The 20,086-nt window shown below is 46.8% G+C and overlaps 1 protein-coding gene across 2 annotated transcripts in view; it reads right to left on the reverse strand.

Annotated features, from left to right (window-relative positions):
• Positions 1–20,086, reverse strand: part of LOC112253735 (inactive ubiquitin carboxyl-terminal hydrolase 54) — a 119,321-nt gene that overhangs the window by 90,579 nt on the left and 8,656 nt on the right. The window contains exon 1 of one of the 2 annotated variants that reach the window (XM_042323383.1): positions 515–621. The exons of the other annotated variant lie outside the window; for it this stretch is intronic. The gene's annotated coding sequence lies outside the window, so the exon portion shown is untranslated. Of the gene's footprint in view, positions 1–514; positions 622–20,086 lie in introns of those variants that run through there. 2 annotated transcript variants of the gene reach the window in all.

A 20,086-nucleotide genomic window follows, 5' to 3' on the forward strand; every position in this document is an offset into this window, starting at 1 on the left:
AAATGTAAGGAAACAATATTACCATATTCATCACAATAATGGAACAATAGACTCAGCAGGTGTCTCTCAACAAAGAGTTTTCAACATTGAGATTGGGGAAGAAATTCCTTGGCTTCCACGTTTTCATACATTTACTAATATGCAATTAATCAGATCTTGGATGAAGCCCAGTACAGTGAGCTGGGAGCATTGTGTGGGTACTGCAGCTGGCCCATGTACTCCTCTACTTCAGGTTACTATTTTAAGGGGCATAAATAACATTAAGTCTGAAAATAATATTTTTGAATAAGGTTGAACACTCACATTTGCATTCAGTTACTTATTCAGGAGACAGCTGTAGTCATCCCACCTATACTTATGACTAAAATATGCTTTCCCCAAAAATACGTTATTCACGCCCCACAAGCGATTACTGGAAGAGAAACATACTGTCAGGCTATCCCGGGTGTAAGACAACCCCTTACCTTGAAAAATGTGCAGTTTCAATTAACAGGCAACACTTTATTTTACTTACTTATATCAACATGCTGCCTGGGAGGCATCTGCACTCTGGTCTCTCTACCAGCTGTGAGCTGTGATAATGGATCCGCTACAATGTAGGTCTTCCCAGGTGACACTGAAACAAGGACATCATCCCTGTCAGCACACACCTGTTTCCTCAGGAAGCCCCTCCCACCTCCCCTTCCCTCCCACCTCCCCTTCCCTCCCTACACTTATTAAAGAGACAGACACTCAGCGGGGCTCCCAGGAAAAAAGGAAACACACTGAACTTGACAGGGCTCGCCATACAATGAGTCTGTTTACATTGCCTCTACAAGCGCTGAGATACACAAAGCATTACGTAAGGTGAAGAATTCACTCTGTGCTTCAGTATAAAGGGAACTGTGGAAAACAGAAACTTCTAAGACCCAGTTTTAACATTAACATGTATGTTTCAAACCATATCAAATGAAACTTTATTTGTCACACGCACCAAATACAACAAGTGTAGACTTTACCGTGAAATGCTTGCCCTACAAGCCCTTAACTTCTTCGATATAGGGGGCGCTCTTTTAATTTTTGGATAAAAAAAGGTTCCCGTTTTAAACAAGATATTTTGTCACGAAAAGATGCTCGACTATGCATATAGTTGACAGCTTTGGAAAGAAAACACTCTGACATTTCCAAAACTGCAAAGATATTATCTGTGAGTGCCACAGAACTGATGCTACAGGCGAAACCAAGATGAAATTTCAAACAGGAAATGCCCCAGATTTTGAAGGCGCTGTGTTCCAATGTCTCCTTATATGGCTGTGAATGCGCCAGGAATGAGCCTACACTTTCTGTCGTTTCCCCAAGGTGTCTGCAGCATTGTGACGTATTTGTAGGCATATCATTGGAAGATTGACCATAAGAGACTACATTTACCAGGTGCTCGCTTGGTGTCCTCCGTCGAAATTATTGCGTAATCTCCAGGTGTATTTTTCCATTTGCTTCAGAGGAGAAACCCAACTGCCACGAATGATTTATCATCGAATAGATATGTGAAAAACACCTTGAGGATTGATTCTAAACAACGTTTGCCATGTTTCTGATATTATGGAGTTAATTTGGAAAAAAGTTTGGCGTTGTAATGACTGAATTTTCGGGGTTTTTTCTTAGCCAAACGTGATGGACAAAACGGAGCGATTTCTCCTACACAAATAATCTTTTGGGAAAAACTGAACATTTGCTATCTAACTGAGAGTCTCCTCATTGAAAACATCCGAAGTTCTTCAAAGGTAAATGATTTTATTTGAATGCTTTTCTTGTTTTTGTGAAAATGTTGCCTGCTGAATGCTAGGCTTAATGCTATGCTAGCTATCAATACTCTTTCACAAATGCTTGTGTGGCTATGGTTGAAAAGCATATTTTGAAAATCTGAGATGACAGTGTTGTTAACAAAAGGCTAAGCTTGTGAGTGAATATATTTCTTTCATTTCATTTGCGATTTTCATGAATAGTTAACGTTGCGTTATGGTAATGAGCTTGAGGCTATGATTACGCTCCCGGATACGGGCTTGCTCGACGCAAGAAGTTAGCCCTTAACCAAAAGTGCAGTTCAAGAAGTTGTTAAGAAAATATTTACCATGGAGACTAAAATAAAAAGTATTAATAAAAAGTAACACAATAGGAATAACAATAACAAGGCTATGTAGAGGGAGCACCAGTACCGAGTCAGTGTGCGGGGGTGCAGGTTAGTTGATGTAATTTGTACATGTAGGTGGGGGTGAAGTGACTATGCATAGATAATAAACAGCGAGTAGCAGCAGTGTAAAAAGGGAGGTGAGGTCAATGTAAATTGTCCAGTGGAGATATTACTAATTGTTCAGCAGTCTTATTGTCACACCCTGACCATAGTTTGCTTTGTATGTTCTATGTTTTGTTTGGTCAGGATGTGATCTGAGTGGGCATTCTATGTTGTGTGTCTAGTTTGTCTGTTTCTGTGTTTGGCCTGATATGGTTCTCAATCAGAGGCAGGTGTTAGTCATTGTCTCTGATTGGGAACCATATTTAGGTAGCCTGTTTGGTGTTGGGTTTTGTGGGTGATTGTCTCCTGTGTCAGTGTTTGTACCACACGTGACTGGTTTCGGGTTTTCACATTTATTGTTTTGTAGTTTGTTCATGTATAGTTTTTCTTATTAAAAAACCATGAACTTCAACCACGCTGCATATTGGTCCGCCTCTCCTTCAATGGAAGAATCCCGTGACACTTATGGCTTGGGGGTAAAAGCTGTTGAGGAGCCTTTTGGTTCTAGACTTGGCGCTCCGGTACCGCTTGCCGTGCAGTAGCAGAGAAAACAGTCTATAACTTGGGTGACTCCAGTCACTCCAATCTCTGACAATTTTATGGGCTTTCCTCTGACACCGCCTATTGTATGGGTCCTGGATGGGTCCAGCTTGGCCCCAAGCTGTACTGGGCCGTTCGCACTACCCTCTATAACACCTTACGGTCAGATGCCGAGCAGTTGCCACACTGCGAGTGTGAGTAACCTCACACTCAACGTCAACAAAACTAAGGAGATGATTGTGGACTTCAGGAAACAGCAGAGGGAACACCCCCCCATCCACATCGATGGAACAGTAGTGGAGAGGGTAGCAAGTTTTAAGTTCCTCGGCATACACATCACAGATAAACTGAATTGGTCCACTCACACAGACAGCATCGTGAGGAAGGCGCAGCAGCGCCTCTTCAACCTCAGGAGGCTGAAGAAATTCTTCACAAACTTCTACAGATGCACAATCGAGAGCATCCTGGCGGGCTGTATCACCGCCTGGTATGGCAACTGCACCGCCCTCAACCGTAAGGCTAGAGGGTAGTGAGGTCCTCACCGGGGCAAACTACCTGCCCTCCAGGACACCTACACCACCCGATGCTACAGGAAGGCCATAAAGATCATCAAGGACATCAACCACCCGAGCCACTGCCTGTTCACCCCGCTGTCATCCAGAAGGCGAGGTCAGTACAGGTGCATCAAAGCTGGGACCGAGAGACTGAAAAACAGCTTCTATCTCAAGGCCATCAGACTGTTAAACAGCCACCACTAACATTGAGTGGCTACTGCCAACACACTGTCAATGACACTGACTCTACTCCAGCCACTTTAATCATGGGAATTGATGGGAAATGATGTAAATATATCACTAGCCACTTTAAACAATGCTACCTTATATAATGTTACTTACCCTACATTGTTCATCTCATATGCATACGTTGATACTGTACTCTATATCATCGACTGCATCCTTATGTAATACATGTATCACTAGCCACTTTAACTATGCCACTTGGTTTACATACTTATCTCATATGTATATACTGTTGATATCATCTACTGTATCTTGCCTATGCTGCTCTGTACCATCACTCATTCATATATCCTTATGTACATATTCTTTATCCCCTTACACTGTGTATAAGACAGTAGTTTTTTTTTGGAATTGTTAGTTAGATTACTTGCTCGTTATTACTGCATTGTCGGAACTAGAAGCACAAGCATTTCGCTACACTCGCATTAACATCTGCTAACCATGTGTATGTGACAAATAAAATTTGATTTGATTTTGATTTTGATTTGATACCAGGCAGTGATGCAACCAGTCAGGATGCTCTCGATGGTGCAGTTGTAAAACCTTTTGAAGATCTGGGAACCCATGCCAAATCTTTTCAGTCTCCTGAGGGGGAAAAGGTTTTGTCGTGCCCTCTTCATGACTGTCTTGGTATGTTTGGACCATGATAGTTCGTTGGTGATGTGGACACCAAGTAACTTGAAACTCTCGACCCGATCCACTATAGCCCTGTCGATGTTAATGGGGACCTGTTCCTTTGTCTTGCTCACATTGAGGGAGAGGTTGTTGTCCTGGCACCACACTGTCAGTTCTCTGACCTCCTCCCTATAGGCAGTCTCATTGTTGTCGGTGATCAGGCCTACCACTGTTGTGTCGTCAGCAAACTTAATGATGATGTTGGAGTCGTGTTTGGTCCCGGAGTCATGGGTGAACAGGGAATACAGGAGGGGACCAAGTACATACCCCTTAGGGCCCCAGTGTTAAGGATCAGCGTGGAAGATGTGTTGTTGCGTACTCTCACCGACTGGGGGCGGCCCATCAAGATGTCCAGAATCCAGTTACAGAGGGAGGTGTTTAGTCCCAGAGTCCTTAGTATAGTGATGAGCTTCGTGGGCACTATGGTGTTGAACGCTGATCTTTAGTCAGTAAAGCATTCTCACATAGATGTTCCTTTTGTCCAGGTGAGAAAGGGCAGTGTGGAGTGCGATTGAGATTGCTTCATCTGTGGATCTGTTGGGGTGGTATGCGTATTGGAGTGGGTCTAGGGTGTCCGGGAGGATGCTGTTGATGTGAGCCATGACCAGCCTTTCAAAGCACTTCATGGCTACCGACGTGAATGCCACGGGGCGGTAATCATTTAGGCAGCTTACCTTCGCTTCCTTGGGCACAGGGACTATGGTGGTCTGCTTGAAACATGTAGATATTACAGACTCGGTCAGGAAGAGGTTGAAAATGTCAGTGAAGACACTTGACAGTTGGTCCGCGTATGCTTTGAGTACACGTCCTGGTAATCCGTCTGACCCAGCGGCTTTGTGAATGTCGACCTGTTTAAAGGTTTTGTTCACATTGGCTACCGAGAGCGTTATCACACAGTCATCCAGAACAGCTGGTGCTCTCGTGCATGCTTCATTGCTGCTTGCCTCGAAGCGAGCATAAAAGGCATTTAGCTCGTCTGATAGGCTCGCGTCACTGGGTAGCTCGCATCTGGGTTTCCCTTTGTAGTCTGTAATAGTTTTCAAGCCCTGCCACATTCAAAGAGCGTCAGAGCCGGTGTAGTAGGATACAATATTAATCCTGTATTGACGCTTTGCTTGTTTGATGGTTCGTCTGAAGGCATAGTGGGATTTCTTATAATCGTCCGGATTAGTCTCCTGCTCCTTGAAAGCGGCAGCTCTAGCATTTAGCTCGATGCAGATGTTGCCTGTATTCCATGGCTTCTGGTTGGGATATATACGTAGAGTCATTTCTCCTGAAAAGATGGCTTCTTAGGTGTTTTTCACTTTTAAATATGCAGCAAGCATTTTGTAATGCTAAATGCTATGAAAAATGTGCCCCCAACTCCCCATAGTCAGCGACACAACACTGTATAAGACTTTGAGGACAATACAGTGCCACTGACACGGCCCGCAACCAAAACATGCGGACTCTCCTTCACTGCAGCCGACGTGAGGAAAACATTTAAACGTGTTAACCCTCGCAAGGCTGCAGGCCCAGACGGCATCCCCAGCCGAGCCCTCAGAGCATGCGCAGACCAGCTGGCTGGTGTGTTTACGGACATATTCAATCAATCCCTATCCCAGTCTGCTGTTCCCACATGCTTCAAGAGGGCCACCATTGTTCCTGTTCCCAAGAAAGCTAAGGTAACTGAGCTAAACGACTACCGCCCCGTAGCACTCACTTCCATCATCATGAAGTGCTTTGAGAGACTAGTCAAGGACCATACCACCTTCACCCTACCTGACACCCTAGACCCACTCCAATTTGCTTACTGCCCAAATAGGTCCACAGACGATGCAATCTCAACCACACTGCACACTGCCCTAACCCATCTGGACAAGAGGAATACCTATGTGAGAATGCTGTTCATCGACTACAGCTCGGCATTTAACACCATAGTACCCTCCAAGCTCGTCATCAAGCTCGAGACGCTGCGTCTCGACTCCGCCCTGTGCAACTGGGTACTGGACTTCCTGACGGGCCGCCCCCAGGTGGTGAGGGTAGGCAACAACATCTCCACCCCGCTGATCCTCAACATTGGTGGGTCCCCACAAGAGTGCGTTCTGAGCCCTCTCCTGTACTCCCTGTTCACCCACGACTGCGTGGCCACGCACGCCTCCAACTCAATCAACAAGTTTGCGGACGACACAACAGTGGTAGGCTTGATTACCAACAACGACGAGACGGCCTACAGGGAGGAGGTGAGGGCCCTCGGAGTGTGGTGTCAGGAAAATAACCTCACACTCAACGTCAACAAAACTAAGGAGATGATTGTGGACTTCAGGAAACAGCAGAGGGAACACCCCCCTATCCACATCGATGGAACAGTAGTGGAGAGGGTAGTAAGTTTTAAGTTCCTCGGCGTACACATCACAAACAAACTGAATTGGTCCACCCACACAGAGCGTGGTGAAGAAGGCGCAGCAGCGCCTCTTCAACCTCAGGAGGCTGAAGAAATTTGGCTTGTCACCAAAAGCACTAACAAACCTCTACAGATGCACAATCGAGAGCATCCTGGCGGGCTGTATCACCGCCTGGTACGGCAACTGCTCCGCCCACAACCGTAAGGCTCTCCAGAGGGTAGTGAGGTCTGCACAACGCATCACCGGGGGCAAACTACCTGCCCTCCAGGACACCTACACCACCCGATGTCACAGGAAGGCCATAAAGATCATCAAGGACAACAACCACCCGAGCCACTGCCTGTTCACCCCGCTATCATCCAGAAGGCGAGGTCAGTACAGGTGCATCAAAGCTGGGACCGAGAGACTGAAAAACAGCTTCTATCTCAAGGCCATCAGACTGTTAAACAGCCACCACTAACATTGAGTGGCTGCTGCCAACACACTGACTCAACTCCAGCCACTTTAATAATGGGAATTGATGGGAAATGATGTAAAATATATCACTAGCCACTTTAAACAATGCTACCTAATATAATGTTTACATACCCTACATCATTCATCTCATATGTATACGTATATACTGCACTCTATATCATCTACTGCATCTTTATGTAATACATGTATCACTAGCCACTTTAACTATGCCACTTTGTTTACATACTCATCTCCTATGTATATACTGTACTCGATACCATCTACTGTATCTTGCCTATGCCGCTCTGTACCATCACTCATTCATATATCTTCATGTACATATTCTTTATTGTTAGCTAGATTACTTGTTGGTTATTACTGCATTGTCAGAACTAGAAGCACAAGCATTTCACTATACTCGCATTAACATCTGCTAACCATGTGTATGTATTTGAATACATATGTGATACTGCTGTTTGCTACCGGCCCCATTCAAAAATAGGTCTGACTATGGTCAGAACGTGACAGTACCCCCCAAGGTGCGGACTCCGGCCGCAAAACCTGAACCTATAGGGCAGGGTCTGGGTGGGCATCTGTCCGCGGTGGCGGCTCTGGCGCAGGACGTGGACCCCTCTCCACCATAGTCTTTGTCCGCTTTAGTCTCCTCCTAGGAACGGCGACCCTCGCTGCCGACCTAGGATTGGCAACCCAACTAAAGGACCCTACTGGACTAAACAAACTCCTCCGGACTGAGGTGCAGCTCCGGACTGAGGGGCAGCTCAGGACTGAGGGGTAGCTCAGGACTGAGGGGTAGCTCAGGACCGAGGGGTATCTCAGGACTGAGAGGTAGCTCAGGACTGAGAGATAGCTCAGGCTGGTTGACGGCTCTGGCAGCTTCTGGCTGACTGGTGGCTCTGCAGAACCTGGCTGACTGGCGGCTCCAAGCTGACTTGCGGCTCTGGCGGCTCCATGCCGACTGGCGGCTCCATGCTGACTGGCGGCTCTGGCGGCCCCATGCTGACTGGTGGCTCTGGCGGCTCATGACAGACTGCCGGCTCTGGCGGCTCATGACAGGCGGGAGACTCTAGTGGCTCTGGACAGGCGGGAGACTCTAGCGGCTCTGGACAGGCGGGAGACTCTAGCAGCTCTGGACAGACAGGGGAGACTCTAGCAGCTCATGACAGACAGGAGACTCTAGCAGCTCATGACAGACGGGAGACTCTAGCAGCTCTGGACAGGCGGGAGACTCTAGCAGCTCTGGACAGACTGGAGACTCTAGCAGCTCTGGACAGACGGGAGACTTTAGCAGCTCTGGACAGGCGGGAGACTCTAGCAGCTCTGGACAGGTGGGAGACTCTAGCAGCTCTGGACAGGCGGGAGACTCTGTAGCCAAAGGACGGAAAGACAGCCTGGTGCGGGGGCTGCCACCGGAAGGCCGGTGCGTGGATGTGGCACTGGATGGACCGGACCGTGAAGGCGTACTGGAGATCTTGAGAGCAGGGCTGGCACCATCCGCCCTGGCTGGATCTTCACCCTAGCCCGGCAGATGTGGGGAGCTGGGATGTAGCGCACCGGGCTAACCACGCGTACTGGGGACACTGTGCGTTCCACCGCATAACATGGTGCCTGACCAGTACAACGCCCGCCACGGTTAGCACGGCTAGGAGCACTGTAGCGCTGAGCTGGCACAGGACGTGCAGGGCTAGGGAGGTGCACAGGAGGCCTGGAACGTGAGTCTGGCACAGGCTTAACCAGACGGCTAGCCCGCAACTCAGGACGAGTGCCGTGCATACTGCGCCAAACCGACAGCTCTCTCTCCTCACTCTCCTCCAATTTCATCAACACCTCCTCGAATGTCTCATAATCTCCCCTCTGTTCACTCTCCACCAATTTGTCCAATAACTCCTCCACATTCCCAGACGCACACCTCAACTTCGCCGACTGCTCTGATTCCATCCTTGGCTCTTCACGGTAAACAGGGGGAGTTGGCTCAGGTCTGACTGCTTACTCTGCCACACTTTCCCTGTGCCTCCCCCCAATACATTTTTGGGGCTGCCTCTCGTGCTTCCAGCCGCTCTGCCGTGCTAGCTCCTCATAATGCAGCCTCTCTGCTTTCGCTGCCTCCAGCTCTGCTTTGGGGCGGCGATATTCCCCTGGCTCTGCCCAGGGACCCTTTCTGTCCAACTCGTCCTTCCATATCCATTCCTCCTTCTTGCGCTGCTCCTGCTGCCGCTGCCTGTTACCACGCTGCTTGGTCCTGTTGTGGTGGGTGGTTCTGTAACGGTTTTCTTCCGTTGAAGGAGAGGAGGACCAAAATGCAGCGTGGTTAGTGTTCAACATGTTTAATACTAATCCAAACTGAACACTTCAAATTACAAAACAACTGACCAACACTAAAACAAAGAAAACACAAAAGAACGATGGTCAGAACGTGACATTGTTCCCCTTGCTCTGCATGGGTAATGCTGCTTCGATGGTGGCTGTTGTTGTTGTGTTCCTGGTTCGAGCCCAGGGAGGAGCGAGGAGAGGGACGGAAGCTATACTGTTACACTGGCAATACTAAAGTGCCTATAAGAACATCCAATAGTCAAAGGATACTGAAATACAAATGGTATAGAGGGAAATAGTCCTATAATTCCTATAATAACTACAACCTAAAACTTCCTACCTGGGAATATTGAAGACTCATGTTAAAAGGAACCACCAGCTTTCATATGTTCTCATATTCTGAGCAAGGAACTTAAACATTAGCTTTCTTACATGGCACATATTGCACTTTTACTTTCTTCTCCAACACTTTGTTTTTGCATTATTTTTTACTTACATTTTTTTTAAATGTTACCCTCCTGTGATAGGTCTTTGGCTGAACACAAATTTACTATACATCTCACATTGTATGACTAAATTCAGAGCTGCTAGAAAGGCCAATGTCATGATTGATTTGTCATGTGAACTTGTGACTCATTATAAAGCTAAATCCGTATCCGGCCCGCACCATTTATCTTTCATTAGCCTACAGTCTCATAAAAATCTGGGATCTGGACACATAGTGGATGTCACTCATCTGTCACCGGCCAAGCGTTTTCAGAGCAGTGGAAGGTGATGATAATTATGATATCATTCTTAATCTGTTTCATCCTTTAATCCTGCAGTGTGAAACAGGGGGACATCCTGATCCTGTGACTAGGGAACGGTATGGTAAGCTACATCAGCCACTGAGGCACATATTGTAATAACAGTGTAATAGAAATACAGAGACTAATAGAAAATTAATACAAAAAGTACTGATTCATTTATAGACTGGTTGCTTCAATATTAAGCCCAGCTAGATGTAGGCCAGTGTTATTCTCCCCAGAAACAGCCTGGTTTCCATGCTCCCCACAATGGCAATGCAAAGGGAAATGGAAACAAGGTCCTAAAAGCTTGATAAAGGCATCCAATCAGAGAGCTCCCCTAAACAAAATAGAAGAAAACACAAGCAATGCAAAAGAAGCGATAGAGAGCCTTGAGGAAAAAATAGGATCTCTGGAAAGATAACAAAAATACGCAGTGGAACAATTAGCATAAATAGACTGTGGGATAAAAGACTGGAGTGCCATGTGTCATATTCTGGCAAGCCTTTTTCTCTCTGCTCATGCTGTTGAAGTTCACTCTGTCTTAGTTGGGAATTTTTGGCAAAAATGATCCAATTCGACGCTTAGTAACAACAGGCAGTAAATAATCTGTCCAGATATGAGAGGCTACTGTTACTGTTGTTGTTTCCCCTTCAGGAGTTTTCACAGGCACATCTATAGTGCTACTACCCAATGAATCCCAATGAGTCACAGTCTATCCAGGGGGAAAACACAATCTCAGTGTGCTCTGCTGATTATTCAACATACTTTATCAATCTGCTCTCTGCCAACAGTGTAATAGGCTAAACCAGCGCAGGTCCTCTAGCACAATAAACGATCAGTGCATTATCATAAAACCCTACGAGGCAATTTACAAGTTTAGCTCCCTTACACAAGATGAACACAATCAATTATTAAAATATGCACATTTGGAAAATGAAGGATTATGTGTGGTTTTCTTTGAGATTCGACTCATCTCAATGTGTGGCTAACGGGGGAAGTGAAATCAACACAGCTTCACTACTGCCATCTAATTAGGCTATTCAACAAAAAACAGCAAACTATCTTACTTCCCCTACAGTTTTCAGGACTTTCTCTCTTTCTAACTAATGTTTTATTAGTCTGGAACTCAGTAGTGAGTGTTGCAAGCAAGGACAGATCATTTTCACGTGCTTAAGCGCTTCAGCAGTCGCTGGTCCCGTTCTGTGACCTTGTGTGGTCTACCAATTCGCGGCTTAGCTGTTGTTGCTCCTAGACGTTTCCAAGTCACAATAACAGTAACAGCATTCCTATCAACAAAACAAAGGGGCATATTGTGGACTTCAGAAACCAGCAGAAGGAGCATGCCCCTATCCACATTGATGGGATTGCAGTGGAGAAGGTGGAAAGTGTCTGGAAAGTGTCAAGTTCCTCGGCGTACACATCACAGACAATCTGAATTGGTCCACATACACAGACAGTGTGGTGAAGAAGGTGCAACAGCGCCTCTTCAACCTCAGGAGGCTGAAGACATTTGGCTTGGCCCCTAAGACCCTCAGAAACGTTTACAGATGCACAATTGAGAGCATCCTGTCGGGCTATATCACCGCCTGGTACGGCAGCTGCACGGCCCGCAACTGCAGGGCTCTCCAGAGGGTGGTACAGTCTGCCCAACGCATCACCAGGGGCACACTGCCTGCCCTCCAGAACACCTACAGCCCCCAATGTCACAGGAAGGCCAAAAATATCATCAAGCACATCAACCACCCGAGCCACAGCCTGTTCACCCCGCTATCATCCAGGAGGCAGAAGTTGAGGTCAGTACAGGTGCATCAAAGCAGGGACCAAGAGACTGAAAAACAGCTTCTATCTCAAGGCCCTCAGACTGTTAAATAGCCATCACTAGCCGGCTACCACCCGGCTACTCAACCCTGCACCTTAGAGGCTGCTGACCTATATACAGTACATAGACATGGAATCACTGACCACTTTAAAAATGGAACACTAGTCACTTTAATAATGTTTACATACTGTTTTTTTTTTTCATCTCATATTTATATGCTGAATTCTATTCTACTGTATTTAGTCAATGCCACTCCGACATTGATCATCCTAATATTTGTATATTTCTTAATTCCATTATTTTACTTTTAGATTTGTGTATTGTTGTGAATTGTTAGATACTACTGCACTGTTGGAGCTAGGAACACAAGCATTTCGCTACACCCGCAATAACATCTGCTAAATATGTGTATGTGACCAATACATTTGATTTGACTTACAGTTGACCCGCTCTAGCAGGGCAGAAATTTGACCAACTGACTTGTTGAAAAGGTGGCATCCTATGACGGTGCCAAGTTGAAATTCGCAAGGCTCTTCATTAAGAACATTCTCCTGCCGGTGTTTGTCTATGGAGATTGCGTGGCGGTGTGCACAATTTTATACACCTGTCAGCAACAGGTGTAACTGAAATAGCCGAATCTACTCATTTGAAGGGGATGTCCACTTATTTTTGTTCATATAGTGTATCTCAACTTTTGCCACACATGGTTAGAGGCTCTATGACTGTAGCCTATTGCTGCTTTGATGACTGGCCAACATCAAGCTACACACACTACATTCCACTTTTGTGAAAAATAAGAGCAGCAGCATAAATTATAAAATGTCTCTCCCTCTCTCTACTGCAGCAGTCGTGTTTGGATCTGTACGGGCCCTTCAGGACAAGTCAGTTAAAATAATACATACCCGAGACCCGTGACAATAATATCAGTTCCGACGAGAGCTCGAGTCCCGTCTTCCTTTTTCTCCAAGTTCTGTTTCCTAGTTTTCCAGGTTCTGACTATTCTGCCTGCCCTGACCCCCACCCTGCCCGTCGTCCTGTACCTGCCTGACTCTGACCTAATTACAAACCTCTGCCTGCCCTGACCCGAGCCTGCCTTCCATGTACCTGCCTGACTCAGACTTGATCACGAACCCCGGCTTGTCCTCGACCTCCCCTTTGCCTGCCCTGTGTTTACAATAAATCATCTGAGAATTGTACTATCTGCCTCCTGTGTCTGCATCTGGGTCATATCCCGAGTCGTGATAGTACGAACTGGCCATGACTGACCAGCAGACTCAGCCCAGCCCCACAATGCTGTCTCCCAGCAAGGAGCCACCATTGGAAGACACAAGGAATTTCAGCAATGCCTTATGGAGGGACCATACCCTGGCAGAATGCCATAACCAGATGTTCGATACATTGCTGGAGCAATTCCCTACTAGGCAGCAGGCCACACCAGTAATCCCCCAGATTCTCAGCAAACCCTCCACCAGCGGCGTTTCTTCCCAGCCTACCCTAGTGTCCCGAGAACCCGCTTACCTCCTCCGGAGCACTACGCTGGAGATTCTGGAACCTCCCAGGGCTTTTCACTGCAGCCTTCTTCGTTCCCCTCCGACCACTCGAGGATAGCGTACCTAATAACGCTGATGTCCGGGAGGGCACTCGCCTGGGCTACGGCGGTGTGGGAGCAACAGTTCGTGGCGAAAGTACGGAAGGTGTTTGATTCTCCGTTGTCCGGGAGAGAGGCTGCTCGTAAGCTGCTCCAGCTTCGTCAAGACTCTCGTAGTGTGGCAGACTACACCATGGACTTTCGCACATTGGCGGCTGAGAGTGCCTGGAACTCAGAAGCATTGTTCGACATGTTCCTTCACGGATTCTCTACGGAATATTTCTTAGCTACCTGCCCTTAAAAACCCAGGCTCATCAAGTAGGTATGAGTACTCTGTTGAGCCGTACGGGGAGTTTCCTATCCTCCATTGCTCGTATCCCTCTCCATGTTACCCTGTTGGGGGTGACCGGTCAAAATCTCTTCGGGTGCTCATTGACTCTGGGGCCAACGAGAGCTTTATGGACACTTACCCTGGTGTCGGAGGTGGGAATCCCCACACAACCCCTCTCCATTCCCATGGACATCAGAGTGTTGGATGGGTGCTCTATTGGCAGAGTCACCCACACTTCGTTTCCCATTAACCTGAGAGTGTCGGGCAATCACAGTGAGAGTATGCAGTTCCTGCCCATTGAATCCCCTCGTGCACCCGTGGTTTTGGGGTTCTCCTGGCTCCAGAGACACAATCCTCTGATCGACTGGGATACTGGTTCTATTCTGGGTTGGAGACCGTTTTGCCATGCGTATTGCCTGAAGTTGGCACTGCCTGCTCTGGGACGTCTTCCTGTGGACTTGGGAGAAGCCCTGAACATCTCTGCCGTTCCGCGGAATACCTGGACCTCCGGGAGTTTATCAGCAAGGCCCGTGCCACCTCGCTTCCTCCGCATCGGCCCTATGACTGCACCATCAACCTTCTCCCGGGTACTACACCTCCTCGGGGATGACTTTATTTCCTGTTGGGTCCGGAGACCAAAGCGATAGAAGGCTATATTGAGGACTCTCTCACTGCTGGGTTTATGCATCCCTCTTCCTTCCCTGCCAGCACAGGGTTGTTCTTTGTGGAGAAGAAGGACAAGACCCTGCGTCCGTGTATCGACTATCGGGTTCTCAATGACATTACAGTTAAAAAATGTTACCCGCTACAACTCATCTTCTCAGCTTCGAGCCTCTCCAGGGGGCAACCATCTTCTCCAAGTTGGACCTTCAGGAAACAGCCTAACATCTGGTTCGGATACGGGAAGGGGATGAGTGGAAAACTGCCTTTAACACGACTAGCAGTTAACACGACTAGTGGGCACTACGAGTACCTGGTGATTCTGTTCAGACTGACCAACGCTCCTGCAGTGTTCCAGGCCCGGGTCAATGATTTGCTCAGAGACATGTTGAACCGATTTTTGTTTGTCTACCTTGACGACATCCCCATCTATGCCCATTCAGCTCAAGAGCACGTCCTCCAGCATCTCCCGGAGAACCAGCTGTTCATGAAGGCGAAGAAGTGCAAGTTCCATCACACCAGCATCTCCTTCCTAGGATGCGTCATCGCTGCAGGGAGTGTTCAGATGGACCGTGACAAGGTGAGGGCAGTGTTGGATTGGCCTCAACCCACGTCCAGAGTGTACCTGCAGCGTTTGCTGGGGTTTGCCAATTTCTACCGTCATTTCATCTGAGGTTACAGCACCCTTGATTCCCCCCTCTCTGCACTCGCCTCTCCCAAGGTGCCGTTCATATGGTCTCCAGCAGCTGTCCAGGCATTCTCTGACCTCAAGCAGCTATTCCATACAGCCCCCATCTTAATCCATCCGGACCCATCCAGTCAGTTCGTGGTGGAGGTTGACGCCTCGGACGTCGAAGTGGGGCTGTCCTGTCCCAACGCTCTGCATCCCTACGCCTTCCTTTCCCATCGCCTTAACCCTGCCGAGAGGAACTACGATGTGGGAGTACGATACCCAGCTAACCGGATTTTGTCCCAGACTCTGCCCTTGCTTCTGTTCTGGAATGGGCCCATTCCTCAAGACTCACCTGTCATCCTGGCCACGGACCTTGGATTCGGACCTTGAATTTCATCCGACAACGGTTTTGGTGGCCCACCATGGTTCCTGATGTCTCACTCGTTGCCACCTGTACTGTGTGTGCGCAGAACAAGACTCTGCGGCAAGCTACTGCTGGCCTCCTTCAACCAATTGCTGTCCCTCACCGCCCCTGGTGCCATATATCCTAGGACTGTGTCACGGGCGTCCCACCGTCGGATGGCAACACCACCATCCTTATGGTGGTGGACCAGTTTTCCAAAGCTGCCCATTTTATTCCCCTTACTAAATTGCCCCCAGCTAAGGAGACGGCCCAGCTCATGGTGCAGCATGTCTTACGGATCCATGGACTGCCAGTCGACATGGTCTCTGATCGCAGTCCCCAGTTCTCGTGTTCCCTAGGTTGTCGGCCCCAAATCTTCCCGGAGCAAGAAGCAGATTCAGCACACCTTCTTCCCAGGTGTTTATCCATTGCTGTCGCCGTACCTGGAAGAGAGCCCGGGCCGCTCTTCTCAAGACCACCTCCAGGTACCGACGACAGGCAGACCACCACCGGATCCCTGCTCCCCGCTACCGTCTTGGGAAGAGGGTATAGCTGTCCATTCGGGATCTGCCCCTCCGGGTAGAGTCCCGCAAACTGTCCCCCCATTTTATCGGCCCTTTCCCCATCTCCAAGATCCTTAGCCCTTCTGCTGTTTGTCTTCTGTTGCCCCGTATCCTCCATATACATTCCACTTTTCATGTGTCCAGAATTAAACCTATGTCTCACAGCCATTTGTATCCTACTCTACACAGACCAGTGTGGCATAACCAATCAGAGCTGCAGTAGGCCTACAGCCATATGCAAATAGACCATTGCCATAAGGATCTGTGCCATTCACTTTGATGTGGACCATGCTTACAGCATGAGCGGTCGTGAGTAGATGTGCTTGTTTTGAGAAAGCGAGAGCTACATGTAGCCATGTGTGCAGATTTGTTCATATCCTTTGCTAGTTACTGAGTTATTATCCCAGATATAGATCATTTGTAGTCACCAATGGGGGAGTGTTATTTTATTGTGTTCATTTTTATTATTTTTTACTTTAGTTTATTTGGTGAACATTTTGTTAACTCTTCTTGAACTGCACTGTTGGTTAACGGCTTGCAAGTAAGCATTTCACGGTAAGGACTACACTTGTATTCGGCGCAGGTGACAAATAAAGTTTGATTTGATTGCTTCCTACAAGAAGAGCACACATGAAAAGCGAGTGGGGTAAAAAAAAAAAATAGTCTTAAATTTTGCCTGTCATTTTGTAAATCTCAAACCTGTAATGTGTTGTGCTGTAGCCTTAATCCATTCTTCCTGTTCTAACACTGAGAGGACAGCTGACATTAGTACATGTTTAACAGCAGTGTGATTAAGGCTAATTGTATAGGTCCAAACAAAACAATCCTTCTAAACAGTGATGTGACATACGAGCCAGCCTCACTAACTATTAGCCATAAACCACCATATTCTCCGCACTTCAGGCATGTGTTAAATAAGCCTATGCGTAACTTATGTAATTATTTTACAGAAAATATTTATTAGTTTTATTACTTTTTTTATCCAAATTGTCCCATACAGCATACATGCGCCCAGCCCACCGCAAGGAGTCGCTAGAGTATGATGGGACAAAGACATGCCAGCCGGCCAAACCCTCCCCTAACCCGGACGACGCTGGGCCAATTGTGTGCCGACTCATGGGTCTCCCGGTTGCGGCCGGCTGCGACACAGCCTGGGATCAAAACCGGGTCTGTAGTGACACCTTTATCACTGTGATGCAGTGCCTTAACTTCTTGGATATAGGGGGCGCTCTTTTAATTTATGGATAAAAAAACGTGCCCGTTTTAAGCGCAATATTTTGTCACGAAAAGATGCTCGACTATGCATATAATTGACAGCTTTGGAAAGAAAACACTCTGACGTTTCCAAAACTGCAAAGATATTATCTGTGAGTGCCACAGAACTCATGCTACAGGCGAAACCAAGATGAAACTTCAAACAGGAAATGAGCAGAATTTTTGAGGCTCTGTTTTCCATTGTCTCCTTATATGGCTGTGAATGCGCCAGGACTGAGCCTGCCCTTTCTGTCGTTTCTCCAAGGTGTCTGCAGCATTGTGACGTATTTGTAGGCATATCATTGGAAGATTGGCCATAAGAGACTACATTTACCAGGGGTCCGCCCGGTGTCCTTTGTCTAAATTGGTGCGTAATCTACAAGCTGCACGCAGTCATCCAGTGATTGAGAGGAGAGAGGAGGCTTCCACGAACGATATATCATGAAGAGATATGTGAAAAACACCTTGAGGATTGATTCTAAACAACGTTTACCATGTTTCAGTCGATATTATGGAGTTAATTTGGAAAAAAGTTTGGCGTTTTGATGACTGAATTTTCGTTATTTTTTGGTAGCCAAACGTGACGCACCAAACGGAGCGATTTCTCCTAAACAAATCATCTTTCAGGAAAAACTGAGCATTTGCTATCTAACTGAGAGTCTCCTCATTGAAAACATCCGAAGTTCTTCAAAAGGTAAATGATTTATTTGAATGCTTTTCTGTTTTTTGTGAAAATGTTGCCTGCTGATGCTAACGCTAAATGCTACGCTAGCTACGCTAGCTGTTACACAAATGCTTGTTTTGCCATGGTTGAGAAGCATATTTTGAAAATCTGAGATGACAGTGTTGTTAACAAAAGGCTAAGCTTGAGAGCTAGCATATTAATTTCATTTCATTTGCGATTTTAATGAATAGTTAACGTTGCGTTATGGTAATGAGCTTGAGGCTGTATTCACGATCCCGGATCCAGGATGGCTAGAATCAAGAGGTTTTAAACCACTGCGCCACTTGGGAGGCCCCCTATTTTACTGATTTTATGTGTTGCATATCATCAAATGGTCATTATCCCCAGGGAGTCGCGGACATAATGTAATCTGGTTGATTGTTGGGGGCACTATTACTGAACCTAGGTGTAATTTTGTCTCCATTAAGATATGAGTAGAAATGACCAATGGTCCACTGATGAGATCCGGCTGGAGCTGTGTTGTAGCCTGTGAGGGCATGGTTCAGTGACCTGGAAACAGACAAAAGCCTGAGACACAAGCCCAAGTGCCTGAGGGCATCCACCCCTCCATTCCTTGTGCAAAATTGAACATTAAATGCACCCCTCCTCTCCCTCCCTCCACATACACAAAACAGCTGTGGCAAGGCATTTGGCAGAACAAGCTTCTTCTGAATCCATTTAACAGTGATGTCAGTGCTGACTCCTGTGCTCAGGTGGACTGACCTCTCAATAATGCAGATACTTAAATAATGAAAACGGAATCACTCTGCATCCCACCCAAACAAGTTACAACAACAGATCAGAAAGAGTTTAATGAACAAGTGAAAGGGTAATGGATGAGGTGGTGATACCAATGATGTGAATAAACACTGGATGGCGCTGGATTGAAGCCAATGCAGAGCCATTTTGGTACTCCCCCATTGTAAATAAGATGTTGGAAGATATGGAAATGCAAGTATATTAATCTATATAATATATTAATCTATTTTACAGACACCTTAATCCATACTTATACATTATTTTATGTTAACTGAACATTAAAATTACTTTTAAACAGTTCCTTAAAGTATATATATATTTTTTAAATATTACTGTCGTCACTTCAACAAATGTATTACTAAAATACACTGAATTTTGTCCTTGAAACATTTGATTGAAATACTGTAGAATTCCATTTCTTCCACTCCTTCTGGGGAGTACCAATGTGGCTTCAAAGCCTCTCATGTGCCAACAGCATCAGCAAACCATGGTTTATATATACATCATTGGGTGAGACTAGCTTATTACATAATGGCCAGTCTAGACTGCCTCAGCTTAACTGCTTACACACAAATTCAATGCATTAGGCATTACATGGTGACTGAGCCAGAGGCTACATCTGTATTACACTCTCCATTCCCATCTGAAAACCTGCCTGCATTACTCCTGTTTAACAACAACTCTCATTTCTGGCACTTCCCCTCTCAGAAATCATGCTTAGCCGTGTTCCATTTCTGCAGCAAAGATTACAGCTGATAGAAAACATACGGCCGCTGCTGTTGGTGAAAATAAGCAGGCCTGGGCATAGAGTGCAGGACGAGGGAGGGGAGGGAACTTGGCTCCGGGTCCATGGATGTGTCAGGCATTGGTTCGCTCCGCCACAGAGGGTCTAATGGGAGCATGACGCAGTAGGAACAGGTGATCAGTAGACTGAGCAGCAGTAGCTATAGAGAGGTGCATCGCTAGCCTCCCGCTGGGAAAGGAATTGAATTTACCCCCATTTCTACCTATCCTCACTTATCTGACAAATTGAAAAGGGTGGCCACATATTTCAGATCTGTTAGACCAAAGA

This window comes from Oncorhynchus tshawytscha, linkage group LG01 (genome assembly GCF_018296145.1).
Source record: "Oncorhynchus tshawytscha isolate Ot180627B linkage group LG01, Otsh_v2.0, whole genome shotgun sequence".
NCBI classification, from domain to species: Eukaryota; Metazoa; Chordata; class Actinopteri; order Salmoniformes; family Salmonidae; genus Oncorhynchus; species Oncorhynchus tshawytscha.